This window comes from Schistocerca cancellata, chromosome 4 (genome assembly GCF_023864275.1).
Source record: "Schistocerca cancellata isolate TAMUIC-IGC-003103 chromosome 4, iqSchCanc2.1, whole genome shotgun sequence".
Taxonomy (NCBI): domain Eukaryota; kingdom Metazoa; phylum Arthropoda; class Insecta; order Orthoptera; family Acrididae; genus Schistocerca; species Schistocerca cancellata.
Window position 1 is genome coordinate 466,414,362 of NC_064629.1, and position 27,244 is coordinate 466,441,605.

Here is a 27,244-nt window from a genome sequence, read left to right on the forward strand (position 1 = left end):
TTCGACGGCCAACACCGCGGTTCCTGGTGTGTCCGATGTGCCGTGCGTGTGATCATTGCGTGTACAGCCCTCTCGCAGTGTCCGGAGCAAGTATGGTGGGTCTGACACACCGGTGTCAATGTGTTCTTTTTTCCATTTCCAGGAGTGTATTTTCATCCACACTAATAGACGCAGGGGGCTGAAAAAAAGAACGATCAACCTGGTTTTCATAATCCTCTTATCTACCAAAGTAAAAAAAAACACCAATTATTAATAGAACTATGTTTGCTTTTGTCTCTAAGATAGCAACTCTCGATGACACGAAGAGAGTGCTGTAGAACTTTACTAGATCTTACTTACTGGGAAATTCACCGCAGAAAATTTGCTGTTATCAAAGAAACAGAAGAAGCAGCACTCCGTGCAAAGCGGATCAAATCCCTTTTCAGCCATCCACGTGTAGATTTTTGGTGAATTGCTTAAGTCTCTTAAGTCGAATGCTAGGATTGTTCCTTTGAAGGGGCACGGCCATTTTTGTCTTCATCCGTCCCCAGTTCGAGCTTGTGCTACTGTTAAATCCTAATCTTCCTTCCTTCTTAATAGTATTGTGGAAATTATTCCTCTCATGTCACATTAAAATCCTATCAGTGGCATTGCGGGAATACCATAGCTGATTATGTACAATCGCTGCTAATGTGGTCTTACACTAAGAACAAGGATTTATAGAATTTCCACAATTTAAATATACACTCCCTGATGGAAAAAAGTGAGCCATCTAGTAGGGAAGTAGTACACTAAAGGAAACTTCACCAGTTGCGACGCTCTCTGATGTTATTTCAGTGATTACAAAACCAAATCAGATTTGTGACGAATTCGGAAATACGAGTCCTCTTATCAGTATTATGTAGAATTACCTCAGTCACTACCAGCCGGGACCTGAAGTCATACCCCATGGCTCCCCACGCCAGGAGTAACACTGCTGTGCTTAAATACTGAAGTGTGGGTACTCTCCCAGGTCGCCACCATACTAGCCGACAGTGGTCATTCGGGGTAGTACAGAACCGCGATTCATCGTTGAACACGGTGGACACGATTCGTCAGTAGTCCATGCTTCCCCGTCACGGCGTTTGTGTTGTGGTTTTAATGGCAGGGTAGGTATGGGACGGTAATTTCCTAGTCCGGCTGCTATTAGTCTTCAACCAATGGAGCGGTATTACACAGAATTTTACAGAGATTCCATTACTTGTTTTCGCTTTGCAGGTGCAGATGTGAAAGTTTTGCGGTGTTCTGGGTGCTTAATGAGATCTTCCCTTGTGGTGGTCAGGCTTGTTCGAACGGAACCTTGATGATCATCAAAGTTCCCACGCAGTCCAACATCGGACCCTGTCACATCCGAACGCCCCTTAAATCTGGATATTGCTCGATTCGACCAGTCGGCTAGTTGGAGACCCACAATGAGGTCCCTTTCAAACGCTGTGAGATGCTGATAACACGGTCTCATACGAGTACGCGGAATATCCGTGTCCTTCACAGTGGTCACTCAACAGCTGGCGCTGTTCACGGTACTGCCCTACCAGGGGTGGTAACAACACTGAATTAGAACAACCTAATGCACTTTGGTGAATATTCCAGCCGTCACAGAGAATTGCAACTAGTGTATGGGTGTAAAAATTTTCATTGACGTCCAACTAGGTATTGTAGATGCTGCATCTTTTGTTTTGTCAGGCGGTGTGTGAACATTAAGTTTCAGCGACAGTATCCAGAAAAAGTAGACTGTTGTGTGTACTCTGAGCTCAAACGCATTTAAAATGGGAAATTTCTGAAGTTTCTACTGCAGTGTCATTTTTTCTCCGACGTCATTACGCCTGTTGGTAGTGACTCTTCTTGCCACTTCTAAAGCGGGTTTACACAATTGGTCCTTTAGGTGTACGCTGTTTGAGTTGCTTGATGTACGCCATAGTTGACTGATTCTGACAGCTATAAGGACGTGTGAGGAAGTAGTTATACTGGGTGATTCACCTAAAACTTGCTCTGCAAATATTGCTAAAATGTAAAGTGCTGTTGATGTGCTGTTTTCAGAGAATGGATTGGTAGTTAGGGGCTCGTAATGTTAGCCAATCAACAGATTGTAATAATAGAAAGTGTATTTTTTGTGCAAACGTACACTTCTTTAAATGTATCAATGCCTATTGGCATTAACAGACTAAAAGTAGGTTAAATTAGAATATTAGCGGCGTTTGTTGCAGGATTCTAATGCGGGTCGTTTACGAGATATCGTATTTTAAAAGACTCCCACACCGACACTTGTACAATACTTGTGGTAGCGCACACTACAGAACAACACAAGCGCATACACTAGTTATGTGGATTCTGACCGGTAACAAGACAACTGACCATCACAAGTTGTGTTCAAAATGATCACCGATAGCGGCAATACACGCTTCCAATCTGGTATGGAACGACTGTTGCACACATGCTAGCATTTCAGCGGTGATGTCTGAGCAGGCTGCAGTAATACGACATTGCATATTGTCGGCTGTAGTTCGTATGTTCTTGTAGACAGCGTCTTTCAGCTTTCCCCACAGAAAAAATCTACGGGTTTCAAATCCAGGAAACGGGCCGGCCAAGATACAGGTCCTCTGTGTCCGGTTCAACGATTTGGAAACAATTCGTGAAGATATCCTGTAGTACTTCGTGCACTATGGGCTGGGCAGTCATCGTGTTGGTACCACACGTCTCTCCTAGTCTGCAGTGGTACTTCCGTGAAAGATGGTATGCCAGGAGGATGCTATACTTGTGAGCGTTCAGTGTTCCGTCTATAAAAAACAAGTCAATGAGCTGGTGGTTCACTACCCACACCACACGTGTGCCCTCGACGGACGCTGACGTTCCACATAACGAAGCCAACGGGTATTTTCAGCAGACCAATAGTGAATGTTTTGGTGATTTACGTGGTCATGACTGGTAAATGTGGCTTCATCACTAAACAAGATACGTAATTTATCTGGACCAGCCTGTCTTAATGCCCACGGACAGAAGTTAACACGATTCTCCCATCGTTTACACGCAGCTCTTAATGAAGAAAGATGTGATACGGATGGAACCTATGTCGATGTAGAATGCTTAGGGCACTTGCCTGACTCATGCCACTTCCTCGTGCTCCCGAGCTAAAGTGCGGATTAACTGCAACAGCAGGAAGAACATTAATTTCCCTCTCTTCTGTCGTCACTGACTTCCTTCTGTTACGTTGGCTAGGTGTTACACTACCACTTTCACGTAACTGGTTGAAGAGGTTGACAATTAACTGTCGATGTGGTTGACGTCTGTTGCAATATCTTGCCGCATACACCGTACAAAACAGCTGCATTCTTCCTACACTCTCCATATACCATGAGCATGTCGGCTTTTTCTGCATTGGTAAATAGCATCGTCCATCCACGACCTACTGCTTGGGCTGTCTCGCGCTAACAGACTAGCAAGTCGCAATGCACTCAAGGAACAGAAAAGCACACTGTAAGCAAATATAACATCTTACCAAACAACTACGCAGATTGAATGGCCCAACAAGTGACGGCTTGGGAACTTTTAAATACGATATCTCTTAAACGACCCGCAGTAGAATCTTGCAACAAACACTACTGACATTCTAACTTGCCCTACTTTTATTTTGTTGAAGTTAACAGACATTGTTACATTTTAAAAAGTGCATGTTTGCACAAAAAATACACTTTCTGTGTGTTATTACAATCGATTGATTGGCTAAAAATGCTAGCCCCTGACTACCAATCCATTCTCTGAAAACCGCACACCATTAGTACTTCCATTTCCGCAATACTTGCGGTGCAAGTTTTAGGTGACTCACCCTGTATAATTCTGAATTCAGTATGATAAAATACATATGACCATCACAGATAAATATCCTACACATATATTATTACTAAATACACTGAACGCCCAAAATCCACCTAAGAAGAATGGATCACGGAGAAATAGTTCTAATGAATGTTCACGAAGTTTTTGTCTTTTGTTTAACACTTTGCTCGACAGTAACGGGCGTAGCCAATATAGTTATGGATATGACTTTTCCTGCCATGCCTGTCCATTTTTGTTAGTTATGGAATATCACGTGTTCAAACTGAGAGGTAGGAAGCAACTGGATATGGATAGCAATGTATGCTGTGTGTGAAGGGTTGAGGAACCAAATGAAATAACAGAATATACTAATAAACCCAAGACAGTTTTATACTTCGACACTGAAAGTTGGGAACATTTCGGGTATCTGTCATTTCTGTTCATGGGAAGGTGCTAGTCGAGGAAATTTGTCTTTACCTATCCCCGAACAAATCATCTAGCTAGGTGATGCAGTACGACACTGGATCCGCATTCGGGACGGCTGGGTTCAAAAATGGTTCAAATGCTTCTAAGCACTATGGGACTTAACATCTGAGGTCATCAGTCCCCTAGATTTAGAACTACTTAAACCTAACTAACCTAAGGACATTACACACATCCATGCCCGAGGCAGGATTCGAACCTGCGACCGTAGCAGCAGTGCGGTTCCGGACTGTAGCGCCTAGAACCGCTCGGCCACCGTACCCGGCGGCTGGGTTCAAATTCTCGTTTGGCAGTGTAGATTAATTTTGACGAATACCGGATGGTTCGTTTGAAAAAGCCACGAGCGAACTCGTGCACCATCTTTGTGCAATCCGAGCTTACATCCCGTCTCTGTTGACTTCATACCTATCACACGATAACATCGAATATTTCGTCTGTTTTGCACGACATTTTCTGAACCGTCAAGTGAGATGGTTGTGATGACTGCATGAGCAGTGAAATAACGGGTTTGTGTTGTTACAGATGAGTATGGAACTAATAGAAGACAGACAATAAAATACGGTGCGGGCACATACGCCCCTTTTCTGTAATTGATCTACAGCATACGAGCGATGTGGCGTTGACACAAGCAAATAAAAATACTCGTTCTTAACTCAGCAGTCAAAGTTACTCCTTTTACTTTGTAACGATCGCAGAAAGCAGTGATGCGCTCAGCAGCACCTTTCACCAACATGCTTGCCAAAGAACAGTCCCTTCGTCATACATTGTACTCCTTCTCTGCGAAGGATGGAAGGCATGGCAGGACTTGGAAGCGCAGGGGATGAGGAGGAAACGCGACTGGTACGGGAAACGGGCTGGACCGTTAGCAGGCGCACGCGGCGAATTGGTTTAACGGAATCGCCTGGCGCAGCACCGGCTGTGCATCTACTCGTAACAATAAGACACGGTGCGCGACCGTTTCTGCGCGCAACGAAGTCCGTAACCGCGCGCCAGATGCTGGGTCAGACGCTCTCTTTAATATACTCTCTGTTTGCTTCAATTATTCCGGTTCAAATAAGAGAACGTTCACCAGCTGTACACGTAACGTTCGGTGACATGCTTCAAGCACTATTTTTTCTCGCGAACACGAAAGTAGCTCGGTAATTTAAATGTGTAAAATTGCCTCCGTAGCAGTGCAGTAAACATATCTGATAGCCACATGGAGGAACCAGAATCGATCCCTTCAACCACTGTGGAATATTTCCTTATTAGAAAGCTTGGAAAAGAGGAACTGAGGAGCTGCATGAAAGAGAAGTTGCAGCTGAGATTTCGAAAGCCTGTATTAGCATCTATGTGAGTAGTGTATTGAACATTTGGCCGTTCAGTATCACTTCTTATGGTACACTCGGATGAAATATCTCTTGAACAATGCAAGCTTCTGCATCCAACCTCGATCAGAGGGACGGGGAACGGGGAGTAGGTTTTTTACTGGTCCTATAGCTGCCTTCACTCCCTAACAATGTTTGGTATATGCGAGAGAAGACAAAGCGCACAGTTACGTTGTAGATATTTATTTAACTAGCTGCATGTGTTAGTTCTGGAATCTGAGGGAGACGAGGATCAATCATAAATAATAGCTAATCCTTTTAGCTGTGAAATTACATTATCACTACATCCATTTCTTGAAGCAATGGTTCCGTTTGAATGAAGTTATAATGAAATACTACTGCAGTTTTAAGCTACAAATGATCGTAATGACAGAATCATACACCTATGGACGTATGCCTTGGCTTTCAGTTTGTGTAGCTCCACAGCGGATGCAGATGATCATAGAGGTAGATAGTGTACTACGCTACTTCTACCTGTTGTCGCTGGTAGTCAACGTACGTCGTCGATAAGACAGACCGGACAAGAATGATGTACCACTCTGTTCTGTTGGAGACAAATCTTTCTGCTGTAGTGGAAACGTCAACACAGTACGCTGTAGAATTATCTGTTTGTACTGAATGCGCTGTTTTATGTACTCTCAAGTAGCAATCGAGGTATACATTCGTTTTACAGGTCATTGCTCCCTCCACCACGATGTTAACAATTTGTCTTGTATGTCTCTGCCCTACGTGTGTACAGAGTTGCCACTGTACTCAGAGGTGCTGCATTCACGACATTCTAAAAGGCATAAAACAGCCCTTGCTGTCTATTCATCCAGAACTGTTGCAACATAAAATTAGTTGTTGTTGTAGGTAAAAGAAAACAACTTGTGAAAATAAATAATCTTCCGCATTGCAGTGTCAGTCACAATGACAGTGGAGATATTCTGAAACTGACAACAGTAGCACGTAGTTCCCGCAGATCCCAAAGAAATGTAAAAGCTCAGAATTTAGAGTTTATTACATCGTCTTGCGAGACCAAAATGGCATTTTTACGAGAGTTCTGTGACAGAAACTGAATGCACTACGGTTTTTTTTCCCTTAGCAACCATTTGTTTTCCGGAAGATATATGGTTTTGAGACTAATCAGGGTACGTCATCTAGGCAGATGACATTGTAGTGGTAAATTCTGTAATACACGAGGATGTATTTCTGTAAATGTAACGATGATTCTTCGCAAATGAAATAGAAACTGTTTCAGATATATATATATATATATATAGTAATACAAACAATCTCTGTCGCAGAAAACTGATTTGCGTCCATCAACTTTTCTGGATATAATGTTTATGATATGCACAAGACTCTCAGCAGTTTTCTGGAATATTATTGTACTATTATATGATCAATCCAACGTTAACATACTGAGTGCTGACATCTGTAAATACGGTTCTGGCATGAAACACTTTTCCAGCTTCTTTGTTCACTATTTCATTGCCGGATGACAGTCATAACTCGCACAGAGTAACGAAGTCCTGTTTCGCTACCTTTCGAAAGCAAAATCAGCCAAGCAACTTTCCATATCTGTAAGTAATTTCACAACAGAGTATTAATTCCGTGAGAAGATTATTTTGCGGGTATCCCGTATTAGCTTGTTTACGACAGTCGCCGACGCAGTCATGTTAAGTGCTTTTAACTGCACTATCGAAGAAAACGAGTAGGGCGCTCTGATAGTAATGAAGGCTGATAACGTTTTATCTAAGAAGACTTTACCACCGTCGTTATGTTCGACTGATAATTAAGTGTATCTGTTTGTTAATGGTATGTGCAGCTGACAGCCCGTGATATAGTGTATGCCCCTCTGTTTTCTTAAATTTTGGATGTTGTTTTACAGCTGTTTCATTCACTCATTCAGCTAATTAGCAACGTGCGCTTCTCTCACTGTTGACTCATTCAGCTAATTAGCAGCGTACGCTTCTCTCTCACTGTACACCAAAGATCTGTTTCTAATGATTTTGAAAGAATTTTGTAATAACGAAGAACGTTCTCTTTGCGCGTCGCCTTTAGTCTTCGCCAACACTTACATTTGTAGACGGAAGCCAATGAGCTGTGATGTTACTACGAGGGTGTGCTGAAAAGTAATGCCTCTGAATTTTTAATGTGAAAACTCTTAAAGCTTTTTAAGTAAGACATAGAGTATTAACATTCTGCAGTTTTATTCTTCATGTCTACGTATATATCTATCCACTTAGTCACCAAACCGAGCCGGCCGGGGTGGCCGAGCGGTTCTAGGCGCTACAGTCTACGGTCTACGATCGCAGGTTCGAATCCTGCCTCGGGCATGGATGTGTGTGGTGTCCTTAGGTTAGTTAGGTTTAAGTAGTTCTAAGTTCTAGGGGACTGATGACCTTAGAAGTTAGTCCCATAGTGCTCAGAGCCATTTTGAACCAAAGCGACGAACACGTTTCTCCCAACGGGAGAATGAAGAAACCGGTTTTGTTGTTACCGTCACTGTCAAATGTTTGACTGTTGATGGAGCCACATCACGTCTGATTGCACGTTTCATAACTATCAAAGTGAATTCCTCGAAGGTGTTCTTTAAATTCTGAAAACAAATGAAAATCGGATGGGGCCAAGTTGGGATTGTATGGAGGATGATGGATGGCAGAGAACCCAAGGCGGCGGATTGTTGCAGATATCACAGCGCTCGTGTGTGGTCCGGTGTTGTCATGCTGAAGGAGAGGGTACTCCACGTGTGGACCTTTTCTGCGGCTAGAAGCTTAATTACAATACGCTCCTTCTCACACACCGACATTGTTACGTTGCAAATCTCTATGTTACATACTACAATCCGGAGCCCTCTCGCGACAGAGGGTTGCAGATATGTAGACATGAAGAACAAGGCTGTAGAATTTTAATAACGTTTGTTTTACCTAAAAAGCTTTAGGGGCTTTCACATACGAAATTGCCGGCCGGAGTGGCCGAGCGGTTCTAGGCGCTGCAGTCTGGAACCGCGCGACCGCTACGGTCGCAGGTTCGAATCCTGCCTCGGGCTTGGATGTGTGTGATGTCCTTAGGTTAGTTAGGTTTAAGTAGTTCTAAGTTCTAGGGGACTGATGACTTCAGAAGTTGAGTCCCATAGTGCTCGGAGCCATTTTGAACCATTTTTGAACATAAGAAATTAGTGGACTTTACTTTGCAGTACGCCCTTGTACATTTGGATGAAACATCTGATGTTATTTGTATCTATATATTTTCGTGATCTGGCAGCTCTAGTTCTCAAAGTGTCACAATTAAAGCACATCTCTAAGCTGAAAATTTTCATTTAAATTATTCAGCATTGGCATTTCAACATAAACATTGTAGTTAGCAGTCTTCTTGTTGTTATTGTTTCTTTGCTAATGTAATGAGATGGCGAGGGGCGACATTAAACATGTTAGCAGATTTTTATATTGTAGTAAATTAATGTAGTTCAAATAATATGTTCACTTTTCGGTGTTTGCCCATTATTTATTTATGATAAGATGACGACCTTGATTGTTGTGTGGTGATTATTACGCATTAATGAAACTTCGTAAAACTGATCAAGAAAGCATTACTTATATATTCCTTGATTCCAGAAACGCAACTAAATTTCCAAAAATCTAGTTGTAACAAAAGATGAAGCCACGCTGAGATTCTGCGGAAGAATGTACTTCATCCACGAATGAAATCGCTAACAAAACACTTGTTCAACAGATTATTGAGTTTTCTCATTATTCTGGCACCCTTTCCGGATTTGATAAATAGAAGGGAGAGAGAAGATCGAGAAAAGAGCATTACGGAGATGCTCAACAAACTCCAGCAGCAGACACGACAGAAGATTCTTTGTGCATCACGGACAAGCTTAAATTAGAAATTCGAATAACGTACGTCCAAAAAGGTCAGGCAACCTATTGCTTCCTCCTACATATGTCTTGTGAAATGATCGCGACGAAAAAATCAGAGTAATTTCATACGGAGTTTTACCGATGGTCGTTCTTACCACAGACCATTCACGAATGTAACAGGGAAGGGAGCAAATAATAGTGGTGCCAAAATTACCCTCCACCACACATCACCAGCTGCCTTGTGATGTATACACGTATAGGGCAACGTCTACATATAAATGGCGATGTCCATGTATCTAGGAATAGGAAGTGGTCTTCTGTCTCAGCGTCTGCTCCACTATATGATAGAACAAAATGTTGTCTATGAGATTTCGTGTCTTACTAAAGTAAAAAGATAATGTATCTTGCTTTTAGCTCTCTCCATTATGATGCGCTGTCTTAATTGAAGCGTCTAAAATCATTCCTATGCATTTAGGTTTCAACAAGATGTTTTTGGTAGCAGAAAAATTCGTTCGTCAAGAAAAAGTCCTCGGCTAAGATGTAGACAAACTCGACGGTTCCTATAACCTGAAAGCAGCTTGATAAGTTCTTGATAGAAGTATTACCACGTTTTTCAAACATGTTTGGTCATATGTGAATTTGGGCCCAAATCATTCGCGGTGAGATACGCTTTACTTGTTCAAACATCGTCATAAGCATGAGTAAAATTTATCTGCATGTTTTTGAGTTGCTACGCACTTCCAGTGAAGGAAACGAGCAAAAGTGGTCATTGTATTGTGCCTGTACACCAACAAAATGACTGAAATATCTGTTGTGTAAGACGACTAGTTGCAGTTTGTTATATTCATGACCATGATGCTCCTGTCGTAACGATGAATTGCAACCTTCGTAACTGTATATGTGACGCTGAATGGCCTCTTATGTGAAAGCACACAGTAGTGTTCTGTTAGCGCTGTGTATGAAACCTGAGTATTTCATCAGCATCGTGTTGTGTGTGTGTGTGTGTGTGTGTGTGTGTGTTGTTTTCTTTGGTGTGATTATCATGTGTGGTGAAATACGAAATAAAAGGTCCAGACTCCTGATTCGGAGTACAAACACGTCAAGAAAGAATGCCGAAAAAGGAACTGGAAGTGAACGGACCAATTGCTGTGGTAGTTCGGCAGGGCGAGCGGTTCGGGCGTGACGTTGATGGTTCTGATTGGAGGAAACCAGCTCCAATGTGTTAAGTGTCAAGTATCAAGTAATTTTAATCGAACTATGATGTATAATAACTCTGATGTCCAAGATCTCAGTTTATGTTCCCGAGAGACTGTTATCTGATAATGAATAATAACCAAAACTACATACAGGGTGGTCTAAATAAAATCAATTCTGAAATTGCACTCCAAACACCATCCATAATTCGTGGGACTTCAGATTTATCTGTTATGCAAAAGTGGACACTTTGATTCAGATCTTGTTTTTCAGAATTTTATGTAGGACCTTTTCACGTAATAAACTGGGTGAAATATATATATATATATGTGTGTGTGTGTGTGTGTGTGTGTGTGTGTGTGTGTGTGTGTGTGCCCAGTACTTTGCAACCTCCTAGGCGCTTGGAGTGGCTTGCAGGAGATCAATCTTCGTGCAGGATGTAGGGCACAAAAGGCACTGGAGCATGTGGCTTGTGGTTTGTTCTTGTCCACAATCACAGGACGTATCTTCTGTTATGAAGCCCGATCTTTTCAGGTTGTCTCTGGGTCGTCCAACTCCTGATCGTAATCTGTTTAAAGATTTCCACACCAGCCAGCTCTCGTTGTGTCCAGGTGGTAGTTCTTCAGCTTCTGGCGTCTGCAGGTGAGGCGTCGACTTCTTCCATAACACCAGCCTTGCCTTCTCTGGTGAAATGGTGATCTTCTCAGATGTTCTCAGGAAGCTCTTTCGCGATCTCAGCCGTTGCTGTGGTGGATTATGTCCATGCAGTGGATGGGCACTGTCCTGTTCCACTTTCAGTCTCTCCTTGTTGGCAGCCACTGTTCTGCGTATCCATGGTGGCGCTATTCCAGCCAGTCAGTAGAGCTTATCAGTTGGGGTAGGTCTTAAGCAACCTGTCATCAACCTGCAGGTTGCGATGAGAGCAATGTCTACTTGTCTGGCATGAGATGACCTGTACCACACTGGAGAAGGATATTCAGCAGTAGAAAAGCACAGTGCCGTTGCAGAACAGTGGCTTATGATAGTACTTTATTGCACACTTACTCCACTTAACTCTTATCAGACGAGCTGTTGAAACAAGTAATGTTTTTAACGGTAATATATATAATTTTTAACGGCATTTGAAAGATCTTGAGAAGTCGAGTACAGCGATATGAATCCTGTCAGTGTTGGCGTTGACACTCTTCGCAGCAATATCCAAGAAATGAGCTAAAATTTAAAGTCAAGGCTGTGGTAATCGGCTATTGCGGTGTAAACACCACCAGGCCCTGCCGTTACAGGCAGCAACGAGGGAGGGGTACGCTACCAAGAGTGACCTCAATTCCTCTCGGTCCTACTTTATAAGACAAATATAGGTCAGCTACTATTGATGTAACTGCAACTACACAAAAACTTAAAGCATATCAGATTGGATTGGTCTTAGGAAAGTCGTGTCAAAATTGTTTGCGTCCTGATGTTTCAGCAAACTGTTTTTGTGGAAACAAATAAACAGTCGAAAGGCTTGACAGAACGGTGAAACCTGTCGCGAGTGCCCAATTTGGTGCTGTTTACATCAGAACAGCTAATTATAGTTGCCTTGTCTTTCAATTTTATCACATTTCTGGGATATTTTTGTGAAAAGTTTCAACGTGAACATTGATAACCGTAATATCATTGTAGGGTTATTTCCAAGAATGATTGCCTCCCGAATTCGTAGGCCCTTAACGGTATATATCGAATATTCGACTCGATGTCGACCATACGACTCTGGTGGTACGAATTATGGTAAATGTTTTGTGCGTTTCCAGGTGTTCACAGCTTATCGCTTTGGGCTGTGAATAACAATCAGTGAAAGTGTTGCAGTTTCGAGTGCCTATAGTCTCAAATGCCGAAATCTAACTCCTCGGTTATGTAGTGTGGAAAGTCGTTTGAAATTTTATTGGGACTTGGGATTGCTTCCAAAAGTAGGATAGCAGGAATTATGTAGAATGTCATGGACTCAACTCCGGGAAACTTTGCAGTAAAATTGTGGTTGCTGATTTTCCTTTGCAATTGTACTGTGCTCAGTGTCACAATAGTACATCTAAAGGAAAGTTCCAAGTCATCCATGGAGAAAATCATCATTTTAGTTTCTTGTTAGATAAGAGACTATACGCTTCAAGCTACAGCATCTGAAACACAATTGTCAACGAACACCGTGTACGACTACTACGGTTTCTGCCGGGGAGTCTGTCACGTCATAGTCACGAATGAAAATGTTCCAATCGGTGAACAAAGCAAAGTTGTCGAAACAAACGAATCGCATGTAGCTACTAGGAAATACCAGAAACGGCGACCGTTGAAAAATGAAGTTGATCCTATTTATGTGTATTTGACGGCATTGAAAGAAAATCCCGCAAGTGGTTTATAGTTAGAGTTTATTCAAGGGAGAAGAAAACTTTTGTCTCTGTGACAAAGCGCTTTATATTACCGGCACACAAATCTGGAACCAGCGTGTACATGTTACTGCAACAGTGGTATAGTTTGCAAAAGATAACAGGCGGCCTTAAGTCATACAACGTCTTAAATAAAAAAGGATTTCAACATGAATTTGTGAATCATTCTGTTGAGATTGTGTCATCTGTCGACCCATCTAGTCACACACAGAACATCGAACGCCTGTGGCAGGGACACACTCTAACTTTTCCAACAGCTATATTTCCACAACTTGAAGTTGCGTGGAAAAATTGATCCTCCTGATACTCTCCCGATATTTCTGGCTGACATAGCAAGAGCGTACCGTGGTTATGGCAAAAAGGATTGCTGTCGGCGTCTTGTACAACACGGGGAATAGCGCATGAAGAAGACGTGGCTGACGGGTAAAGTAAGTAAAGTTAATACTTTCATAGTAATGTTCATCTGTTGTCGTTGGTCTAGGGAACGCTGTAAATATTGAAACTTCCTGGCAGTTTAAAACTGTGTGCCGGATCGAGACTCGAACTCGGGACCTTTGCCTTTCACGGGCAAGTGCTCTACCAACTGAGCTACCCAAGCACGACTGACGACCCGTCCCCACAGCTTCAATTCTGCCAGTACTTCGTCTCCTACTTTCCAGTCTCGGTCTGGCACACAGTTTTAATCTGCCAGGAAGTTTCATATCAGCGCACACTCCGCTACAGAGTGAAAATCTCATTCTGGCTGTAAATTGTATCCATAACTCTAGTCACCAGAATCGTGAGGTCGACAGAGTCACACGTTAGTTATAATAATCTGTGACTTGGTTCTATAAGGGCCAATGTCAAGAATCTCACTTTTAAGTTGTAAGCTTCTGATTATTTTGTGACAACTATTAACAGTATATTTGGAGCTATTTTTACTATCATTATAGTAAATCATCTCAACTAAAGCTTATTTTTAAATAATAAATTTCCAGAATTTTCAATTTCAAAATTAAAGGACTTAAGAGGACATTGGCCCTTTTTAAGATCATGAACTCTCTTAAATTATTTGACATTGGCCCTTTAGACATCACGGTCAGCTACACTGAATAACCAGAAACAAGTAATTTTAAGATAAATATGTCCTTGTACTCATTAATTAAATCACTTTATTCATTACTCTAGAATTTAATAACTGATGGTAACTGTTATATGTTCCAAAAATCACATTTTATCACCGTAAACCATGAAAACACTGTTTTGCCTCGTAATCAGGGGGAAACTTTATTCACAATTCTTAATATCATACAAATAATTTGCATACACTATGGTTGATACTGTAAAAGGGGAGAGAAAAAATATATCACTCGTTTCCGTCATCATCACCATCCTCATCCTCCCCTTCGTAAGATATCTGTTTATCTCTTTCATCGGGCTCTCAGGTAATTGTTGAACTGCATGGACGACAGCTTACATTGATCTACGAAAGAAAATGGGTATGATGGCATCAGAAATAGGTGCAAGTTTTGGCATAGACAAGCATCTAGTTTCATTTCTATTCAGATCTATCATCCTGAATGTTTACTTTACTCGCCAGCCACGTCTTCTTCATGTGCTATTCCCCGTGTTGTACAAGACGCCGGCAGCAATCCTTCTTGCCATAACCACGGTACGCTCTTACTATGTTTGTAGGAGACAATTCCTAGGATACCTGATTGATACTTCATCCATTTTATCTGGTTCCAAACAATAGGATTCCCTTCTGTGTTAATTTTCTTGCGCAGACAATGACTTCTCATCAGGTCTTTAAAGTTGTAGAAGTCCTTTTGTTCCAGCTCTGTTGCAGTTATGGGTGGCTTTCGGGGAACCATGCGTATTAATTTGGCCCAGTCTCTTGGCAGTTCTACTTCAACAGTTGTTGTTTGCTTTGTCTTTTCAATGGCTGCATGAATTGAGTCAGCTTCCAAGTGATTATGTCCTACTTCAAGAAACTTATGGTTGATTTCCAAACGTCTTACCTGAATCATAAATTCTTCCACTACTCTCAGAAACATGATGGCAATAAAAATATTTCTGTTTTGTGCGGTATACTAATCGCTGTACAGGTGTACCTCAAAAATTTCGTTGGCGAGTTTCATCAAATAATCATATAGACAAGAAGCTATTTCTTGGCCACCTCTTCCTGCCACTGTCTCATTCCAAATGTAACATACTGGAGAACATTCTGTCAAGTTGAAGGTACAAATTTGTCTCTTGTAAAATGCCACACCACAGCGTAGAAAAGGAGTGGATAGACATTTCTGCAAATCAAAGGCCAAGGTTACTATATTGGAATTCCGCTCAGTTTGCTTTTTATCACTGTCTTTCTGATCGTAAGCAGCCTGGGCTAAATCCAAATGTTGCTATCGTTCCACTTCAGCCTTACAACGTTCAGCATCATCAGTACAATTCTTGAGCATCATGACGTATTTGTAACATTTTGCACAAGTGTCAGTCTTCGGTTTGTGGAAGCTAAGATTGAAACGGGTCACAAAAACTCTTCGGTAACACGCTTCACTTCTTGCTTCATACCTTTGGTTTGGCAAAATTCTTAATAGAGCCGGTACATTGCTGAAATTGTCAAGTCTGGAGATAAATATTTTTTAGAAGAATGAGATCGATAATAGTGGCTTTCGTAGGAAGGAAACATGTTAATATGTTCCTTTACTAAATCAATGTCGTCAGATGGAACTTTCGGATGATTAGAATGTTTACCACGTCCATCTTCAGAACACACTTCTCCTTCAGAGCCCCGTCTTTTCTCCGCAGTTATTCTTACCTTCTTTTGTGTTAAAGAAAATGTACTAAGGAACATATTCTGACATATTTCTATCCTAGTCTGCAAAAAAAGACTGTAAAGAAAGTACTTCCTGAAATATTTTCGCCTGCTTGCAGTTCCTTCAGGTTTGTTCCTTAAATGCTCCACATGTTTCTTTTCCTCAGATACATGATTAGCTATGAACTGATTTTGAGCTTCTGGGGACAATTTATAATATTCTATGAACATTTTCTCTTTATCATCGTCATTTACTTTTCCTCCGCAATTTTTCCTGCATTTGCACGATGATTTCAGAACTTTAGCGGGTATAACTTTTCCTTGCGACGTCACATATTTCTTTCCTTTAGTTTTCAACTCTTTCCTCCAATTTTTCTCCACTAATTTTTCGTTTCGCTTTCTTTTTCTGGATGAATCCTTTGGATCACATTTCTTCCTCCCCCTTCCACTGAACTTTGTTATTTCATTGCCAGGCTGCTGTTGAATAAGATTAATTTCTTCAATCCTTGAAGATTTTTTAACTGTCTTTCGTACAGTTATATTCCCTCTGTCATTGCTTTCATCACTATTTTCGCCACCACTTGGAACATATTCATCAGAATCTTCAAATACATCTTCATCAGAACATGAAATCACGTCTACCAACAATGACGAACATCTATTTCCATCTGTGCTGGTACTAGGATGACCTTAAGGAAAATAAAAATGAAATAATTTAAAAGGTGGTTGATAATATTTTATATTGGCATTAAGTAGAGATATCAGTCAATTTATGGTCTTGTGCTGGAAAAATTAGGGATAAATGCTCCTGGTACCATTTTATTTTAGTAAACTTACCTTCAAGGCAAAGTGAGGACTAGCGGTGATATTTCAGGTGCAGTTTGTTCGTCAAGCTTTTCCTTATCGCCTCTGTGAAACACGTTTGTGCCCACGAAGACTGTCTAGACTCCTCACTAACAATGTGCAAAATGGTAAGGGGAATTATTAAAGGAACAACTCTTATTATTGTGTATTCCCGCCAGATTTAAGTCGAATGTCACAGCACTGTTTCAGTTGTTGAAACCATCTGTCAGGTAAAAAGGCCAATGTCAAGATTGGCCCTTTTATGCCGATTGGAAACTTGATAAAACCTTTTGGGGCTTACAACTTAAAACCCCAGTATCTCTCATCCTATGTGGCTTAGACATTGGCCGTTCCAAAATTATGAAGAGCATGTGAAACTATATGGCGTACACCAATAAAACCAGTTTTGGCAAATATTGACATTGGCCCTTTTAGAACCAAGCCAATATCGTGCGCGTTCTATAGTCAATCATTCTTGAAAATTACCCATTGTACTCGTCTATTAAAGATCTTTCGAATGGCGCTAAAAATACATCGTTTTGTTTAAATAAATACTTTCATAAATGTCTAGGTTGATAAGGAGATAACTGGATTAAAAATGCTGCGAAAAATCGTACCGTTCTGTGTCCGAAAATCTCGTTTCTATGTTTGGAACGGTTCCCGATGTAAGAAGGGTGCAAGTTGTGACTTATTCATCCTGTACAGCTTGCCATAGTCATTTTTTATGGCATCTGTCCTCATTTGTGTATTTTAGGGAACTCGGCACAAGTATCAGATCAACCAAACTACCACGTTACTACGTTATATCGGGTGGTTGTAATGAAAGTGCAGCTCCCACTGAGGTCCATTGTGGGCCGTAATTATCGTTTGGTAGCGAAACTTGGTAGATATGGTAATGCGTTAATCCGGAACCGGTTTACGCTGGAAAACAGTAGTTCCAGCTATGGCCACCAGGTGCAGATCTGACTCTGCACACTGCATTACGGCATGACATCCACGCTGTCAGTTACCCAAGCCATAACGTGAGTGAACACTATGGCTATCGAGAAGAGAGACCGTGCGCTGTTAGCGAAACTGCTTTATGTGAAAGGCAGAAATTACAGCGCAGCATTGACAGGGTATTGCTGACTGAAAGGTCTGAGAGATCCGATATCATTAAATGGTTCAAAGAAGATGATAATACAATTCGAAAACACGGATGAGCTTGGTGTGGTATCTGGAAGAGGAAGGCGTCCTATGCCGGTGGAAGTTATTGGCGAGGTTGCTGTTGCTGTAACTGGCCATGCAGCACATGCCCCAGGTAGTGTTAGTGCTCGTGCAGTATCACTAGAATTGTCCATCCCATGGTCAACAGTACGGAAACTTTTGCGGTCTGTGTTACACTGGTATCCGTACAAGATACAAACGGTGCAGCAACTGAATCCTCATGATCCACAGCAACGTTCTGACACAGATCGAAGTAGATGACATGTGGCCGGGAAATAAGTTGTGGAGTGATGAGCCTCATTTTACACTACGGGATGCAGTGAATACACAGAACTGACGAATTTGGGGTACTGTTAAACTGTATGTTGTGCACGAAGGGCCATTGCACTCGGCGTATATGATTATGTGGTGTGGATTCACAAGCGCCTTTATTCGTGGTGCGTTCTTCTTTGAAGAGAATACACCCAGAAGACCTGTCAGATGTCCTGTGATGTCTGCTCGTTATTGAGACCTCCTTGTATAACATGTGAATCCTGCTTTAGAAGAGTGCAGCTGTGTGAAAAACATTGTTTTCAAGCAAGATGTGGCAACACCTCATGTCACTCGCCCATCAGAATATCTGCTTAATGCAAACTTTCCAGATACTTGGCCTGCAAGATCACCTGATCTGAATCCTTGTGACTTTTGGTTCTAGGGTTATCTAAAGCGCGCGATTACCTGGGGCAGTCGGTTTCTGCCTGATGTCAAGGCCAGTATACAGGAACACGTTGCTCAGCTTCCACCGGAACTGCTCCGAGCCACTGTTGATCACGTCTTTTTACAGATGCAGCATCTCGGCGACGTCTCCGGTGCTCATATTGATAAAAACTGAGTAAACGGTGGTTAATAACAACATCAACAGTACACCTTTCTCACTTGTTTGATCCCTTCTGCATATATCCCGTTCCTAATCCATTACACATGGAAACATTTCTATACGTCATTCTTGCATTCACAGCGCCAGATTTACATCCGGTGACCACAGTTCGAAGTAATTATTTTCCAGCGTAAATCGGTTCCGCATTAGCCCCTTAGTATATCTACCAAGTTTCGCTGCCATACTATAATTACAGGCTACATTGGTCCTCCGTCTATAGCTGCGCTTTAATTATAACCACCCAGAATTACGTAACGGCTGTTCAGTGTTGGTGTTAGTATTTTCTGGTGCATAATGGGGTGTGTTCTGTGATTTCACATTTCCGGCAGGCTGAAATAAATCTTATCTGAAGAAATAAAAAACACAGAGCACAACAAATTACCTGATATCACTTCATTCATAAACCATAGGCAAGAGTGAACATGTCCGAGTTGATCTAGTAGCTTTAATTCGTGCGCAGCAGAAAATTTGTAAGGAAGACTATGTATGTCCTTTTTGATAATAGTATGACCTCTAACACGGCAATCTTCTAATTCCCAAATCATAGCTAACCGGCGTTGCTATTGTGTCGCACTTAGCTGCTGGCTATCTTTCACTTGAGCAATATTTCGTGGTGCTGAGCCTCGTTCCGGATAGCCTTCTACTTATCTCTTCGGTATTCAGATCACATTTTTATTTTATATACATAATCTCCTCAGATCACACCATTGCAACTGTGAGGACACTTGCTCCGAGCCGTACAGAGATGATCCTACGACCTGGCAGAATTACCGAAGCACCGCCCACTTCCCCCTTCCGTTCCCGAAAAAAACCTGCATATTTTTTCGTACGCAGATTTATACAATTTTACAATTAAGTAAGTAGGTTTAATAATAATGAAATATTTGTATAAATATTATTTAAATGAGCTCTTCTTTTACTCGTGCCATTGTCCCGCACTGGCTCAGGATCAGCATGGTTAGCGACGGATTTGGCACGGTTAGCTTAAGGGGCGACCGGATGCCCTTCCTGTCGCAATCCTGTTACCCCTGGGACGGAATATGTGTATTCTGACTATCTGGATGTAGTGTTATTCATGTGAAAGTTTGTCTAAATGTTTGCGAAGCGTGTAACTGAAGTGGGACTTGGTTACCAGCCAGGCATTCACCAAGTGGGATGTGGGAAACCACCTGAAAACCACCTGCAGGATGGCCGACACGCCGACCCTCGTCGTTAATATGCCACGCGGATTCGATGCGTGGCAGGCGACCGAAAGCGACCCTTTAACACACACGGCTCTCCGGTCAGGTCACTCGAATGAACTATACTGATGAAAAATATTGCTCACAACAAATTTAATGTATTTCGTGTTTGTGTATTGTGTATTGAACCGGGGACCTAGAAACGACGGAGAGGCTTCGTCCCACAGTAGCCCTTAGTGATTCACAACCCCACAACAGGTCACAGCAATCCACCCACCTCACCGCCGCCCCACACCGAAAAAATGGTTCAAATGGCTCTGAGCACTATGGGACTTAACTTCTGAGGTCATCAGTCCCCTAGAACTTACAACTACTTAAACCTAACTAACCTAAGGACATCACACACATCCATTCCCGAAGCAGGATTCGAACCTGCGACCGTAGCGGTCGCGCGGTGCCAGACTGTAGCTCCTAGAACCGCTCGGCCACCGCGGCCGGCGCCCCTCACTGAACCCAGGGTTATTGTGCGGTTCGTCCCCCCGTGGACCCCCCCCCCCCCCAACCCCCGGGAACGTCTCATACCAGACGAGTGTAAGCCCAAATGTAATTATGGTGTACGCGTACGTGGAGACAGTGTCTACGCAGCAATTGCCGACATAGTGTAACTGAGGCAGACTAAGGGGCACCAGCCCGCATTCGCCGTGGCAGATGGAAAACCGCCTTAAAAACCATCCACAGGCTGGCCGGCACGCCGGACCTCTACACTAATCCGCCGGGCGAACTCGTGCCAGGACCGACCGGCATGCCTTTCCGCTAGGGAAGCAGCGCGTCAGACGGCGCGGCTAGACGGGCGGGCAATTTAATGTATACTTATAGAGTGTCAGATTTAAAAAAAAACTGTAAGTAAATTAAAACCTATACCTTACTGCTTATAGTATGGCTCTGGGCACTATAGGACTTAACTGTTGTGGTCATCAGTCCCCCAGAACGTAGAACTACTTAAACCTAACTAACCTAAGGACATCACACACATCCATGCCCTAGGCAGGATTCGAACCTGCGACCGTAGCGGTCACGCGGTTCCAGACTGTAGCGCCTAGAACCGCACGGCCACTCCGGCCGGCTTGCTTATAGTAGCTAATGTAATGTTTTAGCACGATGTATTATAAATACCAGATTTTCTTTGCTCCTCAAATTACTAGTTAGAAACACAAGATAAAAAGGCTGTAATTATGAGTTGAGAAAATATCCCTTTCCTGGAATTGTGCTTTCATTATAATTTTACTTTCCATTTCCTTTACTGAGCGAAGCAGACTAACTGATTGAGTCATTGAAGTCAAGTTCAGCAGCTGTGTGGTATTCAATCGATTTTGTATCTGAATTTGACAGTCTGCTTTCATCCATACTGGACCTATATCAATTTTTTTTTATAATCTCGAATTTGTTGAAACTGTATTCACAAGATGCTGCAGTCACTTGCATTGGTCCGCAGCTCGTGGTCTAGTGGCTCTGGGTCACGGGGTCCCAGGTTAGATTCTCGTCCGGGTTGGGATTTTCTCTGCCTGTGGACTGGGTCTTTGTGTTGCCCTCATCATTCGTGAAAGTGGCTAGATTGGACTGTCTACAGATTGGGAATTTGTACGGGCGCTGATGACCGGGCATTTGAGCTCCCCCCCCCCCCCCCCTCCCACCGACCAAATATCATCATAATCACTGGCACTGTCATAATTATCCTCAAAGCTGTTTCGATCTTTGGATAAGCATCACTTAATACACAATTTCAAAAATTTTAAAATATCCAAGTTGGAGGCTGTGTCAGTGCATTTCATTAGCTCTTTCACCTGAAGCATGAACTCAACTATTTCGTTAACTAGCTCCCTTACGTCAATATCTCTGATACATTTGCCACCAAAATCGCCAACACATTTTCAAGATAACTGGGGAGCGGCAAAAATACTCGCTGGAGGATGAAGTAAATTACACATCCCCAGCACCGTCGCGGATTAAAACAGTGATCCAGGAAATATAGAATATTTTTTTTATGTCTGTCAATGATCACAAAACCCTTGGTCCTTAGACTACCGTTTACGATCAACAATGATCATCTTCTGATCTGCAACAGAACATTGGAAATGAATTGCAACTACTAGACAGATTACGTTTTAAAACAATAAAATAGACCAAAACGAAAAATTACTACTTTCATCGATCTAGAAACATGCGCTTACAATTGACAAGGCATACCTGTATTATAAGATGTCTTAATACAATAAAGCCATAATGGCATCGTCACAGAATATGCACAAAATCAGCTTGCTATTGTCGCACATATTTAAAATATGGTGTAACCTAGGTCACAGTGCGGCGCTGTCATACTGCCAGTAGCGCTACTGTTCATAACAAATTGCTTGTTTTCCTATTTATTCTATAAACTGTATATTATTTTATTAGCTCTGTAAGCTTGTTCGTGTGTACGCTATTATATTTATCTAAGATGAGCACAGGAGCGTCTAAAAAAATGGCTCTGAGCACTATGGGACTTAACATCTGAGGTCATCAGTCCCCTAGAACTTAGAACTACTTAAACCTAACTAACGTAAGGACATCACACACATCCATGCCCGAGGCAGGATTCGAACCTGCGACCGTATCGGTCGCGCGGTTCCAGACTGTAGCGCCTAGAACCGCTCGGCCACTCCGGCCGGCAAGAGCGTCTCAGAATCACATATTATCACATAGCTGTTTCCTCTTAACAGTTTTAAATTTAACTTTATTCTTGTTTTTAATTATTAAATTTTACCACTATAATAACTTACACGTTTAGCAAGCCAGCTATAGACTTTACCTATTGTATTCTTCATTTATTTCATTCATTACAATTTTATAGTTGATGAATATGTGTAGACTCACAGTAGCGACATCTAATGAACTTACGGCACAAATATATGTTGTGGTTACTGTACTGCAGTTTGCTGTGAACAGTAGCGCTATTGACAGTACGACTACGTCGGCACTGCGGCTTAGTTTACACTATCTTTTAAATATGTGCGACGATGATAAACTTATTTTGTGTATATTTTGTCACGATGTCACTACGACTTTATTATACTAGGACATTTTATAAAACAGGCATGCCTTGACATATTTTAAGCGCATGTTTCCACATCCATAAAAGTAATTATTTTTCGTTATGGTATATTTTATTGTTTTCAGATGTAATCCGTCCACTAGTTGTTAATCCTTTCCCACAATTTGCTGCAGATCTGAAGGTGGTCACTGTTGACTGAAACCGTTAGTCTAAGGGACAAAAGTTTTGTGATCATTGGCGGAAATAAAATAAGTCAATTTTGCTTGCTTCCTCCATCGTCGCATCTCACTCCTGACCTCAACTGGCCGAAATCGGCAAAAAAGGAACACCTTCGATCAAATACGTTTGCTTCAGCTTACCTTTGAGATCCTTTAGTACCGTTGCGCAGTAGCAGCAAGTACTCCACTGCCGAACTGGCGAGAGCTCTGTAGGCGGCAGTTAAGTTAACAAAGTCTACTGTTTCCATATAAACCACGTTATCGGTTCCGTAGTAGAGGTTTCTTTATGACGCTACGTGGACGGAGCGACACTGCAGAAACGGTACTGCGATGAAAGTGGACACAGAGAAAGGCTACTTATTGTTGACGAAGGTGTTAATTCTTATACCGCCATTCTATTTTTTTATGGTCAGTTCTCGGTGCTGTTCTGCACATGGTACTATTACTAGTTGACCCCTTTCGTCTCTTTGACATGAGGTTAAGGGACTAAATAGAAAAGTCATCAGTCATTCGGTCCAGGGAGAGTTTATCTGGAGTTAATGACGCCAGCAAGAAACGTGTTCTAATGATAGCGGTAAAATTGAGGCATTGAAGGCAATACTGATGCCAGAGCTGAGAAATAATTTACGGAGTAGTTTATGGATGGAGCCGGTACTGTGATCAGAGCAAACGTGGAGTTTCCCCAGGGCCCATCCATGGAGAGACAAACCCGATCACCTTCCGACCCTCGCCAACCCGCCAAGGGAGAAGATATGGATCCCTTTCTTCGTTCTATACGGATGACGCGGGAGGGGAAACTATTGTCTCCTTCCGGCCCATAAGCGCTCGTGTCTTCCTTCTTGAGAAATGTAAGATGAACACAATATAAAAAGTACGTGACACAGGAGTAGCTCTAATGGGAAAGAAAGTGTCCGTGGGTTCTCTGAAGAAACAAACGCACATCACATGCGTAAATTGATTAGGAGGATCAGGCAGAATGTAACTCAGTAATATCACACTGGGTACAGAATATAGTGTTTCTTGGTGATGGAGGCAATGAAATTATTTAGAAGCTCATTACTGTCCCCTAAATCCACGGAATAGAATTATCTTTCTTCCGATAACTCCCTGCCGGCCTGTTTGGCCGAGCGGTTCTAGGCGCTTCAGTCCGGAACCGCGCGACCGCTACGGCCGCAGGTTCGAACCCTGCCTCGGGCATGGATGTGTGTGATGTCCTTAGTTTAGTTAGGTTTAAGTAGTTCTAAGTTCTAGGGGACTGATGACCTTAGATGTTAAGTCTCATGGTGCTCAGAGCCATTTGAACCATTTGATAACTCCCTGTCTGTGTACTAAATGGACTAGTTTAAATCCTTGCAATACGTACGACTTCGCTTTACCTTAAAATCTTCTTTTCAAACCACCGATACACTGATGACTGATGATGGCGACTCTAAAGCTGGATGAAAAGAGGGAACTATGACATATCTTGGTAGATACAAGTCCAGAACAAATATTCAGCTTACAATTTGCCAGAATTGTCATTTCGTCTCATAGCAAACCATGTAGACGTTACAGTAGGAGTGAAACTTAAGAACTGTGAGAAACGCTGCTGTAATAAAAGTCCTTTTTGACAATATTATAACAGGAGAATGTATGCCAAAGCTTGTTAAATGCAACGTAATGTTGAGGCGTAGCGCAGTGGTCAGCGTATAGACATGACACATGGAAGTTCGTAGGTTCGAACCTCGTCAAATGTTGCAAAGCGTTTTTATTTCTAAATATAATCAAAATAGTTCGAATAAAAATAATTATTTATTGGTTTAAACGCATTTTTTATAATTCTTTGCTGCGTCATTGCCATCATCGTACTGACTTTATGTCCTCTTATTTTTCTTCCTATCATTGTTTTTTCGTTCGGAATCCGCCTGTGTCTCCTATAATCTGTAACCAAGAGCCAACGAGGACTGCTCATCAGCTGGTAACGCGGCAGCTCATGTAGTTAGTGTGAGGATAGTTTCAGGTAACCAATGATAGCAACAAATTAGTTCGTTTTTAGTGCTGAAAATGAATTGTTTCTGTCTCGAGTTTACTCGTAGAGGTCAGCTTTAATCGCCGCGAACAATTAGACCGTGATTTTAGTTCTGGCGCAGATTATTGACCGCCGTTTTCTCGGGTACATTACACATTACGAAGGTGTGCTTATCATAGGAAATGAGTTTAAATTCAAGGCCACAGAACACGACGATGCCGCAGTTGTCGACAGAGCATCTCACATTTCCGACATACCTACGGCGGCCATTTCCAGCATTGTTCCGCGTTACACATTATTGTGAAGTGACCACGCGTGTGTGTGTGTGTGTGTGTGTGTGTGTGTGTGGGTGGGCGGGCGGGCGCTTGCGTGTCATCTATAACCGCGCTCGGCAGCCGATGTGGCAATACTACAGCGGTAAGTGACAGACATTACCTGTCATGTAAGATGACTGAAGTTTGGCATTCTGAGAAATTAGAAGGAGCAATCGACACTACTGGCCATTAAAATTGCTATACCAAGAAGAAATGCAGATGATAAACGGGTATTCGTTGGACAAATATATTATACTAGATCTGACATGTGATTACATTTTCACTCTATTTGGGTGCATAGATCCTGAGAAAAAAGTACCCAGAACAACCACCTCTGGCAGTAATAACGGCCTTCATACGCCTGGTCATTGATTCAAACAGAGCTTGGATGGCGTGTACAGGTACAGCTGCCCATGCAGCTTGAACACGATACCACAGTTCATCAAGGGTAGTGACTGGCGTATTGTGACGAGCCAGTTGCTCGGTCACCATTGACCAGACGTTTTCAGTTGGTGAGAGATCTGGAGAATGTGCTGTCCAGGGCAGCAGTCGAACATTTTCTGTATCCAGAAAGGCCCGTACAGGGCCTGCAACATGCGGTCGTGCATTATCCTGCTGAAATGTAGGGTTTCGCAGGGATCGAATGAAGGGTAGAGCCATGGGTCGTAAAACATCTGAAATGTAACGTCCATTATTGAAAGTGCCGTCAATGCGACAAGAGGTGACCGAGACGTGTAACGTATGGCAACCCATACCATCACGCCGGGTGATACGCCAGTATGGCGATCACGAATACACGCTTCCAATGTGCGTTCACCACGATGTCGCCAAACACGGATGCGACCATCATGATGCTGTAAACAGAACCTGGATTCATCCGATAAAATGACATTTTGCCATTCGTGCACCCAGGTTCGTCGTTGAGTACACTATCGCAGGCGCTCCTGTCTGTGATGCAGCGTCAAGGGTAACCGCAGCCATTGTCTCCGATATGATAGTCCATGCTTTTGCAAACGTCGTCGAACTGTTCGTGCAGATGGTTGTTGTCTTGCAAACGTCCCCATCTGTTTACTCAGGGATCGAGACGTGGCTATACGATCCGTTACAGCCATGCGGATAAGATGCCTGTCATCTCGACTGCTAGTGATACGAGGCCGTTGGGATCCAGCACGGCGTTCCGTATTACACTCCTGAACCCACCGATTCCATATTCTGCTAACAGTCATTGGATCTCGACCAACGCGAGCAGCAATGTCGCGATACGATAAACCGCAATCGTGATAGGGTACAATTCGACCGTTATCAAAGTCGGAAACGTGATGGTACGCATTTCTCCTCCTTACAAGAGGCATCACAACAACGTTTCACCAGGCAACGCCGGTCAACTGCTGTTTGTGTATGAGAAATTGGTTGGAAACGTTCCTCATGTCAGCACGTTGTAGGTGTCGCCACCGGCACCAACATTGTTTTAATGCTCTGAAAAGCTAATCATTTGCATATCACAGCATCTTCTTCCTGTCGGTTAAATTTCGCGTCTGT